Raw genomic sequence first — 16,296 nt, 5'->3', positions numbered from 1 at the left:
AAAAGCAAAACCAGTCCCTAATGACCAGAATTAAGCACCTCAAAGAAAGTGAGATGATAAAACAGCAAGAATCAATAAAGCAAACCCAAATAATTAATGAATTGGAAGAAAACATAAAATATCTCACTGAGAAGGTCACGGACCTGGAGAACAGAGGAAGACGAGAAAATCTCCGTATCATCGGTCTCCCAGAAAAACCAGAGGTAAACAACAAATTGGATATTATTCTAGAGGAGATTATAGAAGAAAATTGCCCTCACGTTCTGGAGCAAGGGGGCAAAATAGAAATAGAAAGGATTCATAGAACACCTTCTATACTAAATCCCCAAAAGACAACGCCTAGGAATGTAATTGCCAAATTCAAGAGCTTCCAAGTAAAGGAGAAAATCCTACAAGAAGCCAAGAAGAAGAGCTTCAGATATAAGGGGGCTCCCATAAGGATCACACACGACTTAGCGGCTAATACACTAAGAGACCGCAAAGCATGGAACACGATATTTAGAAAGGCAAGAGAGCTGGGTCTCCAACCAAGAATCAACTACCCAGCAAAACTGACTATATACTTCCAGGGGAAAGTATGGGCATTCAACAAAGTAGAAGATTTCCAAGCATTTGCTAAGAAAAGACCAGAGCTCTGTGGAAAGTTCGATATCCAAGCAGAGAAAGCAAGAGAAAGATGAAAAGGTAAATATGAAAGAAAGGGAAAAGGAGATAAATCTTATCTTTCTCTTTAAGTCAAACTCTCTTCTATAAGGACTACATTTACATCAAATTATATATATTAATATGTGGGGAAAATGTTTTGTGTAACTCTCATAAATTGTATCACTATAAGAGTAGTTAGAAGAAACATGCATAGGGAAAGATTGGGGAATTAAGAAGATTTGGGGAAAGTTGGGGCAAAAAAAGGAAAAGGGAGGGGGGAACCGTGATAATACTAAGATCAACTTCAAGAAATAGGGGGGGAATCAATAGAATAAACTTTCCCATATAAAGATACACATGGGAAGGGGAGGGGAAGAACTCTCATATGAGAAGGAGAGGAAGAGAGCGTGAAGTGGAATTACTTAAACCTTACTCTCAGTGAAATCAAATCTGAGAGGGAAGAACATCTAGATCCAGTGGGATCCTGAATTCTATCTTATCCATTAGGGCAAGAAAGAAAGGAAAATTAAGGAGGGGGAGGGGGGAGGGAGTACAAAAAGGGAGGGAAGGAGAGGGGGGAGGGGAAGGGAGCATAAAAAGGGAGGGGCTAGAAAGGGAAGCATCTCAAGGGAGGGGACTAGGGGGACTGACCTAAAGTAAATCACTGGTTCAAAAGGAGAAAGCTAAAGAAGAAAGGTCATAACTAGGGGAAGATATCAAAATGCCAGCGAATCCACAAATAACAATCATAACTTTGAACGTGAATGGGATGAACTCACCCATAAAACGCAGACAAATAGCAGATTGGATTAGAACCCAAAACCCTACCATATGTTGTCTTCAAGAAACACATATGAGACGGGTTGACACTCACAAGGTTAGAATTAAAGGTTGGAGTAAGACCTTTTGGGCCTCAACCGATAGAAAGAAGGCAGGAGTTGCAATCATGATAACTGACAAAGCCAAAGTACAAATAGACCTGATCAAAAGGGACAGGGAAGGTAAATATATTCTGCTAAAAGGAAGTATAGACAATGAGGAAATATCACTAATCAACATGTATGCACCAAATGGTATAGCATCCAAATTTTTAATAGAGAAACTAGGAGAATTGAAGGAGGAAATAGACAGTAAAACCATATTAGTGGGAGACTTGAACCAACCACTATCAAATTTAGATAAATCAAATCAAAAAATAAATAAGAAAGAGGTAAAAGAGGTGAATGAAATCTTAGAAAAATTAGAATTAATAGACATATGGAGAAAAATAAATAGGGACAAAAAAGAATACACCTTCTTTTCAGCACCACATGGCACATTCACAAAAATAGATCATACACTAGGTCATAGAAACATGGCACTTAAATGCAGAAAAGCAGAAATATTAACTGCAGCCTTTTCAGATCACAAGGCAATTAAAATATTGATCGGCAAGGGTACATGGAGACCCAAATCAAAAATTAATTGGAAATTAAATAACATGATACTCCAAAATCGGATAGTTAGAGAAGAAATCATAGAAACAATTAACAATTTCGTTGAAGAAAATGACAACGGCGAAACATCCTTTCAAACCTTATGGGATGCAGCCAAGGCAGGACTTAGAGGAAAATTCATATCCCTGAGTGCATATATTAACAAATTAGGGAGGACAGAGACCAAGGAATTGGAAATGCAAATCAAAAAACTTGAGAATGAACAAATTAAAAACCCCCAGAAGAAAACCATACTAGAGATCCTAAAAATTAAGGGAGAAATTAATAAAATAGAAAGTGACAGAACTATTGAGCTAATAAACAAGACTAGAAGCTGGTACTTTGAAAAAACAGACAAAATAGACAAAGTACTGGTTAATTTAATTAAAAAAAGGAAAGAAGAAAGGCAAATTAATAGCATCAAGGATGAAAAGGGGGATCTCACCTCCAATGAAGAGGAAATTAAGGCAATCATTAAAAACTACTTTGTCCAACTATATGGCAATAAATATACCAACCTAGGTGATATGGATGAATATTTACAAAAATATAAATTGCCTAGACTAACAGAAGAAGAAATAGTTTTCTTAAATAATCCCATATCAGAAAAAGAAATCCAACAGGCCATCACAGAACTTCCTAAGAAAAAATCCCTAGGGCCTGATGGATTCACCAGCGATTTCTATCAAACATTCAGAGAACAGTTAACCCCAATACTATACAAACTATTTGACATAATAAGCAAAGAGGGAGTCCTACCAAACTCCTTTTATGACACAAGCATGGTACTAATTCCAAAGTCAGGCAGGCCAAAAACAGAGAAAGAAAACTATAGGCCAATATCCCTAATGAATATAGATGCAAAAATCTTAAATAGGATACTAGCAAAAAGACTCCAGCAAGTGATTAGAAGGGTCATCCACCATGATCAAGTAGGATTTATACCAGGGATGCAAGGATGGCTCAATATTAGGAAAACCATCCACATAATTGACCACATCAACAAGCAAACCAACAAGAACCACATGATTATCTCAATAGATGCAGAAAAAGCCTTTGATAAAATACAACACCCATTCCTACTAAAAACACTAGAAAGCATAGGAATAGAAGGGTCATTCCTAAAAATAATAAACAGTATATATCTAAAACCATCAGCTAATATCATCTGCAATGGGGATAAACTAAATCCGTTCCCATTAAGATCAGGAGTGAAACAAGGATGCCCATTATCACCTCTATTATTTGACATTGTATTAGAAACACTAGCAGTAGCAATTAGAGAAGAAAAAGAAATTGAAGGCATCAAAATAGGCAAGGAGGAGACCAAATTATCACTCTTTGCAGATGACATGATGGTCTACTTAAAGAATCCTAGAGACTCAATCAAAAAGCTAATTGAAATAATCAACAACTTTAGCAAAGTTGCAGGATACAAAATAAACCCACATAAGTCATCAGCATTTCTATATAATTCCAACACAGCTCAGCAGCAAGAACTAGAAAGAGAAATCCCATTCAAAATTACCCAAGACAAAATAAAATACTTAGGAATCTATCTCCCGAGACAAACACAGGATCTATATGAACTCAACTACAAAACACTTTCCACACAACTAAAACTAGACTTGAACAATTGGAAGAACATTAACTGCTCATGGGTAGGACGAGCCAATATAATAAAAATGACCATCCTACCCAAACTCATCTATCTATTTAGTGCCATACCCATGGAACTTCCAAAAATTTTTTTTACTGATTTAGAAAAAAACATAACAAAGTTCATTTGGAAGAACAAAAGATCAAGGATATCCAGGGAATTAATGAAAAAAAATACAAAGGAAGGGGGTCTTGCAGTCCCAGATCTCAGACTATATTATAAAGCAGTGGTCATCAAAACAATTTGGTACTGGCTAAGAGACAGAAAGGAGGATCAGTGGAATAGACTGGGGGCAAGCAACCTCAGCAAGACAGTATATGACAAACCCAAAGATCCCAGCTTTTGGGACAAAAATCCACTATTTCATAAAAACTGTTGGGAAAATTGGAGGACAGTATGGGAAAGATTAGGCTTAGATCAACACCTCACACCCTACACCAAGATAAATTCAAAATGGATGAATGACTTGAACATAAAGAAGGAAACTATAAGAAAATTAGGCGAACACAGAATAGTATACATGTCAGACCTTTGGGAAGGGAAATACTTCAAAACCAAGCAAGAATTAGAAAGAATTACAAAATGCAAAATAAATAATCTGGATTACATCAAATTAAAAAGTTTTTGTACAAACAAAACCAATGTAACCAAAATCAGAAGGGTAGCAACAAATTGGGAAACAATCTTCATAAAAACCTCTGACAAGGGTTTAATTACTAAAATTTATAAAGAACTAAATCAATTGTACAAAAAATCAAGCCATTCTCCAATTGACAAATGGGCAAGGGACATGAAAAGGCAATTCTCAGCCAAAGAAATCAAAACTATTAATAAGCACATGAAAAAGTGCTCTACATCTCTTATAATCAGAGAGATGCAAATCAAAACAACTCTGATGTATCATCTCACACCTAGCAGATTGGCTAACATGACAGCTATGCAAAGTAATGAATGCTGGAGGGGATGTGGCAAAGTGGGGACATTAATTCATTGCTGGTGGAGTTGTGAATTGATCCAACCATTCTGGAGGGCAATTTGGAACTATGTCCAAAGGGCGATAAAAGACTGTCTGCCCTTTGATCCAGCCATAGCACTGCTGGGCTTGTACCCCAAAGAGATAATGGACAAAAAGACTTGTACAAAAATATTCATAGCTGCGCTCTTTGTGGTGGCCAAAAATTGGAAAATGAGGGGATGCCCTTCAATTGGGGAATGGCTGAACAAATTGTGGTATATGTTGGTGATGGAATACTATTGTGCTAAAAGGAATAATAAAGTGGAGAAATTCCATGGAGACTGGAACAACCTCCAGGAAGTGATGCAGAGCGAAAGGAGCAGAACCAGGAAAACATTATACACAGAGACTGATACATTGTGGTACAATCGAGGGTGATGGACTTCTCCATTAGTATCAATGGAATTTCCCTGAACAATCTGCAGGGATCTAAAAAAAAAATACTACCCACAAGCAGAGGATAAACTGTGGGAGTAAAAACACCGCTGAAAAGCAACTGCTTGACTACAGGGTTGGAGGAGATAAGACTAAGGAGAGACTCTAAATGAACACTATAATGCAAACTCCAACAACAGGGAAATGGGTTCGAGTCAAGAACACATGTGATAACCAGTGGAATCATGCGTCGGCTATGGGAGAGGGAAAGGCAGGGGGGGAGGGGAAGGGAGGGGAGGAAAAGAAAACGATCTTTGTTTCCAGTGAATAATGTATGAAAACGACCAAATAAAATAATATTTATAAAAAAAAAAAAGAGAGAAAGTGAAACCTAGAGACAAGAGGTCCTGGGTTCAAATTTGGCCTCAGATATTTCCTAGCAATGTGTTCCTGGGCAAATCACTTAACCCCAATTACCTATTCCTTTCCAATCTTCTCCCTTAGAACCCATACTTAATATCAATTCTAAGACAGAAGGTAAGGTTTAAAAGAAAGAGAAGTCAAGAGACCCAGACCCAGGGTCTAGTTCCAATTATGCTGGAAGTACTGAGCAGGTCACCTCATAGATCTCAATTTCTCCATGTGTCTATTGCAGAGGATTATATGGGAATATTCAGATTAACACAAGTAAAGGAGACATTCCTTTAAAACAACTAAGTGGCCTAAAACTTGTATTTTCAGTTTTAAGAGTGTATAAGAATAAATAACACAGATAAACCATTTATTAATAAAAAAAGAAAACATAATCAATATTAAAAATGAAAAGGGAGAGATTACAACCAATGAAGAGGAAATTAAAGCAATTATTAAGAGTTTTTGTGTCCAATTATATACTGATGAATCTGACAATATAAATTAAAAAGTTGGATATCTAAGAAAAATGAATTGCCCAGCTTGACAGAAGAGGAAATCAAATACTTACACAACCCCCCTCTCAGAAAAAAGACATTTAAAAAGTCACCAATGAATTCCCTAAGCAAAAGCCCCAGAAAGAGGGGAGGAAAGAGGAGACAGAGATAACATAAATCATGTAACCTTGGAAAACTTATGTGTTGGTTTTTTATGGTAATAAAATAAAGAAAATTTAAAATAATGATAAAATAAAATACCAAAATGCCAAACACTAAAAAAGCCCCAAAGTCAGATGGATTCACAAGTGAATGCATTAAAACATTTAAAGAACAATTAATCCCAATACTATAAAAATATTCAGAAAAATTGCTGATGAAGAACTCTACCAAATTCCTTTTGTGACACAAATATCATATTAACACCTAAGCCCAAAAGAACAAAAACAAAGAAAATTATAGACCAATATCCCTAGTAAATACTGATGCAAAAATTCTAAATAAAATACTACAAAAGTACAGCAATATATCACAACTATCACACACTATGTCCAAGTAATTTTAAACCAGGAATGGAGGGATGGTTCAGTACTAGGACACCATTAGCATAATTGATTCGATCAATAACAAAACCAACAGAAATCATAGATTATTTCAATAGATGCAGAAAAAACTTCTGACAAAATACAACACCCATTCCTATTAAAAACATTAGAGAAAATTATATATTCCTGAAAATAATAAATAGCATCTATTTAGCAAAATCATTAGCAAACATTATCTATAATGAGGATAAGCCTTTCCATTAAGATCAAGAGTTATTATCAACATTATCACCACTACTATTCAATATTGTGATAGAAATGCTAGCTATGGAAATAAGAGGACAAGAAGTTGAAGGAATTAGACTAGGCAATGAGGAAATAAAGTTATCACTGTTTATAGATGATATGATGAACCTTAGAGATTCAAACAAAAAAAATAGAAACAATGAAAAACTTTAGGAAAGTTGCAGACTATAATATAAACCCACATAAATAATCAATATTTCTCTATACTACTAAAAAAGTCCAACAATAAGGAATAGAGAGAGAATCCCTTTTAAAATAACTATAGACAATATAAAATACTTGTGTGTTAAGCAAATCCCTTCCTCCCAGAGTCGGGAACTTTCTGCTCAAGCTCATTCCCTTGACTAGAACGCTCCAAACACAGAGATTTTGATTGGTTCCTGAGATGCACTAGACCAGCACACAGGAAAAGAAAGTGACATGGAGAGAGAGGATATAGGAATGAGACCATGGAGGAGAGAGATCTTTTGTTTGGAGGTTGGTGGCTCAGGTGGAAGACATTCTCGTGGGCTGTTAAGATTAGGGTGATAGGCTAGGAAATATATATTTTTTAATTTCCTTCCCTCCTTATTTCTTTCTTAGGCTATATTTATATTAAAATTATATTATTAAAAGCTACTATCATCCTCATTACTTAAGGGTTAATTATTTTATAAATAGTGACCACCACAATTTTTTAACTAATATATTTCCAAACCAATTTCTAAATATAACATTTAGCATATTACACCTGCCATAATATTAATTTTTCAATATTACACTTGGGAGTCTACCTGCCAAGACAAACTCAGAAACCTTATGTTCTCAACTACAAAACACTTTTGACACAAATGAAGCCAGAGAAAAGCCAATATACATAGTATCAATTCTAAGATGGAAGGCAAGGGTTAAAAAAATTAAAAAAATTAAAACTATAGTCATATGAAAAAATGTTCCAAACCACTAATGATTAGAAAAGTGCAAATTAAAATAACTCAGAGGTACCAACTCACTCCCACCAAAGCAGCTGGCATGTCAAAAAAAAGAAAATGAGAAATATTGGAGGGGATATGGAAAAACTGGGATACTAATACACTGCAGGTGGAATTGCAAATTGACAAACCATTTTGGAAAGCAATTTGGAATCATGCCCAGAGGGCTTTCAAATTGTCAAATGTATATACCCTTTGACCCAGCAATACCACTAGTAGGTCTGTTTCCCAAATAGACTAAAGATAGGAGAAAAGAACCTACATGTACAAAAACATTTCTAGGAGCTCATTTTGTGGTGGCAAAAGCCTGGAAACTGAAGGGATGTCCATCAATTGGAGGATGGCTGAACAAGTTATGGTATATGGTTGTAATGGAATCATATTGTGCCCTGACAAATGATGAATAAAATAATCACCAAAAAAACTGGAAAGACCTATATGTAGTGATGCAAAGTGAAGTGAGCAGAACTATGAAAATGTTGTACAGAGAAATAATAATAATGCATGATGATCTACTGTAAATGATTTAATTATTATCAACAAGGCAAGGCTCCAGAACCACTCCAAAACACTGATGACAAAAAGAAAAAAAAAGATATCCACTGCCATAGGAGAAACATATGGCATTTAAATGCAAATTGAAAAATACCTTTTTTTCCTTCACGAATTTTTCTCTAGTGCAAACAATATGTCTCCTTTAACAACATGAAGAACATGGGAATATGTATTATGTGATTGTATATGTGTAACCTATATCATATTACCTACCTTCCTGGGGGTAAGAAAGGAGAGAGGGAGAGAGAACATGGTTTACAAAATACCTAAACATTAGTTCTAAAAATGTATTGGTATAATCTGGAATAAAATTTTAAAATATTATAATAACAAAAGAAAATTATACCAACATGTAATCTGGAAAAAAGAAATAAAAACAAGTGGATAACATTCAAGCCAGTATAAAGTTGTTGCAGGCTATGAGGGCCAATCACTGAATGATTATAGGATAGAAAATCTAGTTATTGTAAAGCTGAGGATAATGCTTGGTATTTAGTCACAGGAAAGCCAGAAAGAGTGGCTCAATGCTGAAATAATAATATAGGTCTCTTTAAAGGATCTCTTTTCAACAATGGTCCCAAGCATATGGGATCAATTTGCATCTATAGTTTAAAATGATGTAGACTTGGTTAAGTCAAAGGATATAGCAGTATGGAGCCAGGAAAGTCATTATAATCCCCAAATATCTCCTCAAAACTATCAATAATTTAAAAAATATTAATATTCTCAATCTCAATGACAGAAAATGTTATTTCACATTTTGTTCTTTCTTTCTTCAGAAAAGATTGTGGTCTCATCTATATCTAAACTGGATAGAAGGGTTAAAATTTAGTAGAGGTGAAAAGAGATAATAGCAGAAAGGAAAAAATGAAAAATGAACAGCAATGAAGGTTTTTCAGCTAAAAGCAGAGAGTGGTGTAATAACCTAAGAGAAACTGAGGTCATTTTAGCTTGATTCAACTTCCTCATCCATAAAATGCAGAGGCTGGACTAGATAGCCTCTGAGGCTATTTCCATCTCCAGGTCTATGATCCAGTGCCTTAAGAGGTAGTTGGTTTATTTACTCTGGATGTCTCTAAGAAAGAGCTACAAAGATAACTTGTGAGAGCTTTCTTAGACAGCAACTCCTAATTGGGTATCAGTTGTCTTCAATCGCCTCTGAGATCCATTCCATGTCTAAGCTTCTCTTGTTTTCTTGACAGCATTCACACCTTCATACATAAGAAACTGCCAAATAAACCATGCTAAAACGCTACCTTCCACCTTTCACAAACGCATCCTTTTTGAAACAATGATGGATAGATGTTGGGGGGGGGGGTTGTGGAGTGGACAACTCACAGATGCTTTTAGCATATTTATCTTGTAAATCTGAAACATGACACTGTTGTTGGACTTTGGGGCTGGATAAGGGGCAAAAGGGCATAAATTAGAATGATATGGTGATTCCTATATATTGCCTGTTCCTTAGGGTGGTAAAGTAGCAAACAATTTGCTCAGGAGTTAGAGGAGCTGGATTTGCAACCTACATCTGATATTTAATGACTATTTGCCTATTTAACCTTGGACTCAGGGCTAAGTGGAAAAATGAATAGAACTCCAGGCCTGGATGTCAAGAAGATTTATTTTCTTGAGTTCAAATTGAACTTTAGACACTTACTAGCTAAGTCATGGAACCCTGATTATCTTCGCTTTATCATCTTGTGACAAACTACTCTAGTGTCTTTGCCAAGAAAACCACAAATGGGGTCAAGATAAGTTAGACATAACGAAAAACAATTGAGCAACAACAACCATCGTGGGCCAATCTCTGCACACCAGTTTCTTCAACTAACCAATGAAGCAAATGAACCTACTGAATTTTTTTTTTATATATTAAACCCATATATTAACATCCCATTGAGGATGTTAGATTGAACTAAGTGATCTTCTGTTTTGTTTGTTTTTTTTCTCATGACCAATAGCATAAAACTGAAAGATGGCTGATCATTTAGGGATTTAATCTGTGGCTAAAACAGAGAAATGCTCTGAACCTGTATCTCTAAACTTTGTTTCCATCACTGACTAAACAAAATGAGCTCAGCAACCCTTGTACAGCGAGGAAAATAACATGCAAATATGAAAGGAATACTTTCTAGGGGAAAAAAAACACAAGTAGGGAAATATCCTGGTTTCAGAGACTGCTTTTTAAATTACATTTATTTAAATCATGGGGATTCTTAACTTTTCTTGGGGTCATAAACCCACTGGAGTCTTGTGAAATTTATGGACTATTCAGAATGATGTTTTTAAATTTATAAAGTAAAATACACAGTCTTAAAATAAAGGCAATTAGACTAAAATAGTTATTAAAACTGAGAAGAAATACCTTTTACAGACTTCAGATTGAGAACTTCTGATTCAGACTCTCAGAATAGTTTACTATCCTCACTTGCACACATATACCTCACACTGCAAAAAGGACATGAAATGAAAAGGTAGGAAAAGGGGATGAAATCAGCTCACAGATAATCCTTTAATTAAGCACAGATAGGAATATATGATTAAGATACTATGACAGTTTCCCTTTTGGTGAGGAAAAAATGCTTTCTCAGGATCACAAATGAGAAGAAAAAAATTATGTTTTAGTGCTGTTTGTGCACTATTAGAATAAAAGGTTATTAGGAGGAAAGGACAATGACTGGAAGATTGCCAGACTGTAGCAAGTGTGATTATGTGATTTGTTCCCTCCACTAAAAATTGGAAGGCATAGGATGGTGTTGTCTCTTAATATCCTCTGCCAAGGATAGTGATCACAATGAAAAAAATCAAAACCATTTTTTCCTGAAACCTAGTTTGGGAATTAGAAAAGAAAAAGATGGCAGGGCTGTGGGGGTGTTCTGAGTCAAAATGGATTTTTCCATTCCACATACAAAATATCTCTTTGGCAGACTATCATAAACAACATGGCAATAAATTCTGGCAAAGAAGAGTCAGCCAACAAACACTGAGCACTTAATATGTACCAGGAGAAGAAGGCCTGGTGGCTCTTTAAAAAAATAAAGGCTAAAAGGGGGATAACTAGGTGGTTCATGTGGTTTGAGAGCTAGATTTAGAGATGGAAGGTCCTGGATTCAAATCTGGCCTCAGATATTTCCTCGTTGTGTGACCCTGGGCAAGTCACTTAACCCCCCCTCTCACCCCCAATACCTAGCTCTTACTGCTTATCGGCTTTAGAACCATTACACAATACTTATTCTATGACAAAGGGTAAGGGTTTTAAAAAAATAAAAAAATAAAAATAAAGGTGAAAAGGAACAAGGCAAGGAAATCAGAATGAGGGGGAAGAAATGCAAGCAATGAAGCAGCATGTTTAGGGCAGGAGTCTGATTTCACTGTCATGCCCATTACCAGGCATTGACTCTGATTCCGGAAAACCAACACCTCAAGCAATGTTTACCCCTTTCAAAACCACACAACTGGAGAACCAAATCTGATCCTTTCCAGCTACCTGTTAGAACAGGTTCAAACATTCACCCTTAACAAAAATTCAACCTCACCTTCTCTCATAATATCAATTCTAAGTCAGAAGAACAGTGAGGGCTAGGCAATTAGGCTTAAGTGACTTTTCCAAGGTAATACACCCAGGATGTCTTTGAAGCCAGATTAAAACCTAGGTCTTCCAAACTCTGGGCTTTGGTGTTCTAGCCACTGTTACCTAGCTCCCCTACACTCTTAATCTGTACACATTACTCTTACCTTGGAATTTAAATACCTATCCTAAAATATGAACATAAATTAACAGGACAGGGAAAAATCTAAATGTTATAATCAATGTTTCTTATTTTCTTTCACTACAGCAAGCCAAACATGATAAAATAATGACCCACTGCTATTTAACTCATTTATCTATACAAAAAAAAACAGAAATAAGAATTAAATTCCTTTCTACAAAGTATGTTTTAAGAGGATGAATGACCAGCAAATAAATAATATAAACTAAGGATGTCTGAGACTTTTGTCTCAGACAAGATAGGGAGAGGTAAGTATATAACATATAGGATAGGGTGGCCTTTACCTTCTTCAAAGAAGTGTGTATTTGCCACAAGTTTAGCCTCCTGAAGAAGGTGCCACGTTATGGAATGCCCAGCAAGACCTTTAAAGAATAAAAAGAAAGCATCACTGTTTCAAGAGGAAAGCACTTAAAATCAGAGGACTTGTTTTTGAATCCCAGGTCTGTCATTTAACACCACTCTGGACACATACAAACTTATCTGATTCCCCAACAATCTCATCTTTTTCTTGCTATCAATATCTCCACTTTACAGAAAATGAAATGAGACTCAAAATGATTAAATGGCTTCCTCTAGGTTCATAGATTCTCCAGATTCAGTCCAGAGCTCTAGGTACTATATACACATGCCATTATGGATAATGCACTCCATCTTTCTTGCCTTTGGTTTCTTCATCTGTAAGGTTGGGCTTAGATTACTTCCAAAGTCCTTCCAAATCAACAGCCTCCTAATTAACTTCTAACAGAGTTATAATATATATTTTTTTGAATAATATATATTTTTTAATCTTCCAGCACCCATGAGAAAAATATGTAGCATCTTACAACTGCTTCCCTCAATTATTACATGAAATCAACAGAATTACTTTCTCCACTGAAACTCTGAATTTCAAACCTTCAGGGTCTGGAGCACACCTTCTAGCATCCATCTTCTGGATCTGCTCTCTAATCTAGGTTTTCCAGATGCTGTTCTCTCTTTGTGCTCCTCCTACTCATCCTACTATTCCTTTTCAGACTCTTCTGCTGAATCTACACCCGGGTCACACTTTGGATGTCACCCAAAGCCCCAACTAGTTATGTCCTCCTTCTATACCATCCGCTTTGTTATATAATATGTTCCATAAGGTTCAATTATCATATCTATTATGTAATATGTTATCATATCTACATAGATCTATATAGCCCTAACCTCTAAAGTGAGATCCAATCCAGTATTCCCCACTGGCTCATAGATACCTCAAACTGGATATTCTGCAGGCATCTAAAACTGAACATATTTTTTTAAAACTTTCCCTTCCCTCTTAGACTCAATACTGTGTATTTGTTCTAAGGCAGAAGAGTAGTAAGGGTTAGGCAATGGGGGTCAAGTGACTTGCCCAGGGTCACACAGCTGGGAAGTGTCTGAATCCAGATTTGAACCCAGGACCTCCCTACTCTAGGCCTGGCTTTCAATCCACTGAGCCACCAAGCTGCCCTAAACTCAACATATTTTAATAAAAGCTCATTATCTTCCTTCTCAACTCTCTCCCTTTTGGCAACTTTTCTATTACTGTTAAGGATATTACCATCCTCTCAGTTACCCAGCTTTATAACTTCAGTGTCATCCTCAAATCTTCAATCATACTTATTACCCCCTTCCCATTAGCGATCAAATCCTATTGTTTCTACAGTCATAGTATCTCTAGTTAACGTCCCCTGAATTCTCTACTTACACCACTACCTTCTTAGTTCAAGCCCTCATTACTTCTCACCTGGACTATTAGGAACAGCCTCCCAAGTGGTTGTCTTGCCTGACAGGAGGCTCCCCTAACTCAATCTATGCTCAACTCAGGTGTCAAAGAAATTTTCCTAAAGCGGGGACTCCCTGGTCAATAAACTGGAGTGGCTCCCCATTCCAGTCAGGATCAAATAGAAAATTCTCTTCTTGTCTTTGAAACCCTTCCCTTACCTGACCTCTTCCTACCTTTCCGATCCACTCCCTACAACCGAAAGCCAAACAGGATACCCTCTACATGTGGCTCCACATTAATACTGGCACCTCTAGGCTCTTGGCTTTTTCACTAAAACGCCTTCCCCTCACTAATCCTTGACTTTCTTTACGACTCTTCTCAGAGGTCACTTTTTACAGGAAGCCTTTTCCTCTCGGACTTTACACTAAATATATCTTGTGGGTCTATCTTTATTTATATGTTGGTTTCCCCACGAGAATGGGCTTTGACTCAGATTAAGGGCACTCCCTGTCTCTGTCTCTGTCTGTCCGGTTGTGTTATGTCCATTGTGCCTTTCTTTGTATCTCACTGCTAAGCAAAGTGCCCGACAGAGCAGGTGTTGCTTGTTGACTAGCAAGTTGGTTGGTAGGCAGGCAGGCACAAGAGTAAACAATATGACAAGAACCAAACCGAAAGTCCTCGGGACCAGGACGGGGATAGGAGTCGGGGCTTCAGCAGCTCCCTAAAGTCTAGTGTTTCAGCAAAGAACCACTCGAGGATCCTCGCTGCGCTTAGGAGAAATTCTCCTAGAGGAGCTTAGCACCTTGAAAACTTTGTAACTATCTAGGTCTCTAAAGTCTTCCTGTCCCCATACCCCTGCCCGGACCGTTACCTCTTAGCTGGTAAAGGCCAAGATGTAACTCTTCCTTGTTTCTCTGGGGACAGCCACTTGCTTCCCACGGGGCAGGCTTACTCGGTCCCTCCCAGCCCACTGGGCTCCGCCCCAAATATACTGTGCCTCGGGAGGCTAGCGTTCTTCCACATCCCCTTCCCCAACTACACCCATCCCACCTAACCCCTCTCCCCTCCCACCCCCACCCCCCCAAAAAAAAAAAGAATAAAAGAGCAGTGCTGGCCAGGAATCAGCCCCAGCCACTCACCCAACCCTCCGCCTTCTCCTCGCTCACTCCGGAGTGACTGGATTCAGTTCTCTCTCTCTCTGGATAGCTTCCAGAAGCGCTGCGGAAGGGCGGGGAATTCTTGGCATAGAAAAGGCAGTGAGGGGTGGTTTCAAATGTTGAGTCTGTTAAGGAGAAGGTGGGAAGATCTAGAAGGGGAGCACTTTCCTAGGGCTTCAGCCCAGAACCCCAAGAATGATTAGAGACCCAAGGACTCCTAACTCAAAAGTCCAGCCTAGGAGTTCAGGCTTCCGGGAAAGAGTGGGCGAGGCTGGAAAAAGCAAAACAGCAAATATGGCTCCTTGGAAGTTGCAAGAGCAGGTCAATGGGGGAAACCCCTCCCTCTTGATGTTTTGAGACAGATCCGATGAGACAAGTGCCAGGCAAGTCCCGCTGGGGGACAGTGTCTTCTCACGGAGCAATTTTCAAGGGAGAGTTTTTGGTGTGCTCTTCTCTCCTCACCCTTAAGTACTTGGCTTAGACAGTTGCTTCTGGAAGACCCAGGTGGATGAGCACCCCAATGTCCACTCTCTTTGGACCAGGCCAACTGATCTCGTTAGAGGGAGTGAAGGGAAGAAGACTGGAAAACAGCAAAGGAATCTGGGAGATTGTCTAGACATGTTGGCATGGATAGAAAAAAAAATCAATTTAGTAATTAGCTTTTATTACTTTGGAGGGAAAAAAAGGAAAAAAAAGAACAACTCCAACATGTAATAACAGTATTCTGATGCTTCAGCAGCCCAGAAGAAATTGCATAATATAATTAAGCATTGGTGTCACAAGTGTTAAAAGTGGAAAGGAGCAGTTTGGAATAGATTCTGAAGAACTTTGGTGATGCACCATCCTGAACATTTGGGGGAACATGAAGGGGGTGAAACATTTCTGCAAATTTCCACTTATTTGCATACACATTATTTAACAGTTATTTAGTACTCTTATTTAGTACTCTTCAGAGCATTTATATTTATGGAACAAAGTTATATGTGACATTACTCAGATGTGTAAACAAGATGCTTCTAAAGCAGAAAATAAAAAGTGGAATGCCAAACTTTCTATATTTTATTATTATTCCTTATTGACTTTCCTGCCAGCAGGAACTGTTAGCTTATTCATGCAAATAGGCCACTACCCAAGGGTGACTGAGATGCTCAGAGGCATCTATCTTCCTTGACCAAAGAGCCTCAG

General features: G+C 37.4%; 1 protein-coding gene across 6 annotated transcripts in view; it reads right to left on the bottom strand.

Annotated features, from left to right (window-relative positions):
• The window catches only part of LOC100018630 (phospholipid scramblase 4-like), a 70,918-nt gene extending 55,271 nt beyond the window's left edge, over positions 1-15,647 (bottom strand). For 2 of the 6 annotated variants that reach the window (XM_007502088.3, XM_056807820.1), the window contains exons 1-2: positions 14,826-14,953; positions 12,510-12,587 (exon numbers count right to left, since the gene is read on the bottom strand). The gene's annotated coding sequence lies outside the window, so the exon portion shown is untranslated. Of the gene's footprint in view, positions 1-12,509; positions 12,588-13,975; positions 14,124-14,825; positions 14,954-15,093 lie in introns of those variants that run through there. The other 4 variants (XM_007502091.3, XM_007502086.3, XM_056807821.1 and 1 more) reach the window with 4 other exon arrangements.
• Between the last annotated feature and the right edge of the window lie 649 nt (positions 15,648-16,296).

The sequence above is a fragment of the Monodelphis domestica genome, chromosome 8 (genome assembly GCF_027887165.1).
Source record: "Monodelphis domestica isolate mMonDom1 chromosome 8, mMonDom1.pri, whole genome shotgun sequence".
In the NCBI taxonomy this organism is placed as follows: domain Eukaryota; kingdom Metazoa; phylum Chordata; class Mammalia; order Didelphimorphia; family Didelphidae; genus Monodelphis; species Monodelphis domestica.
Note: the sequence above shows the minus strand (reverse complement) of the source record. Positions and strands in the feature narration are given on the sequence as shown.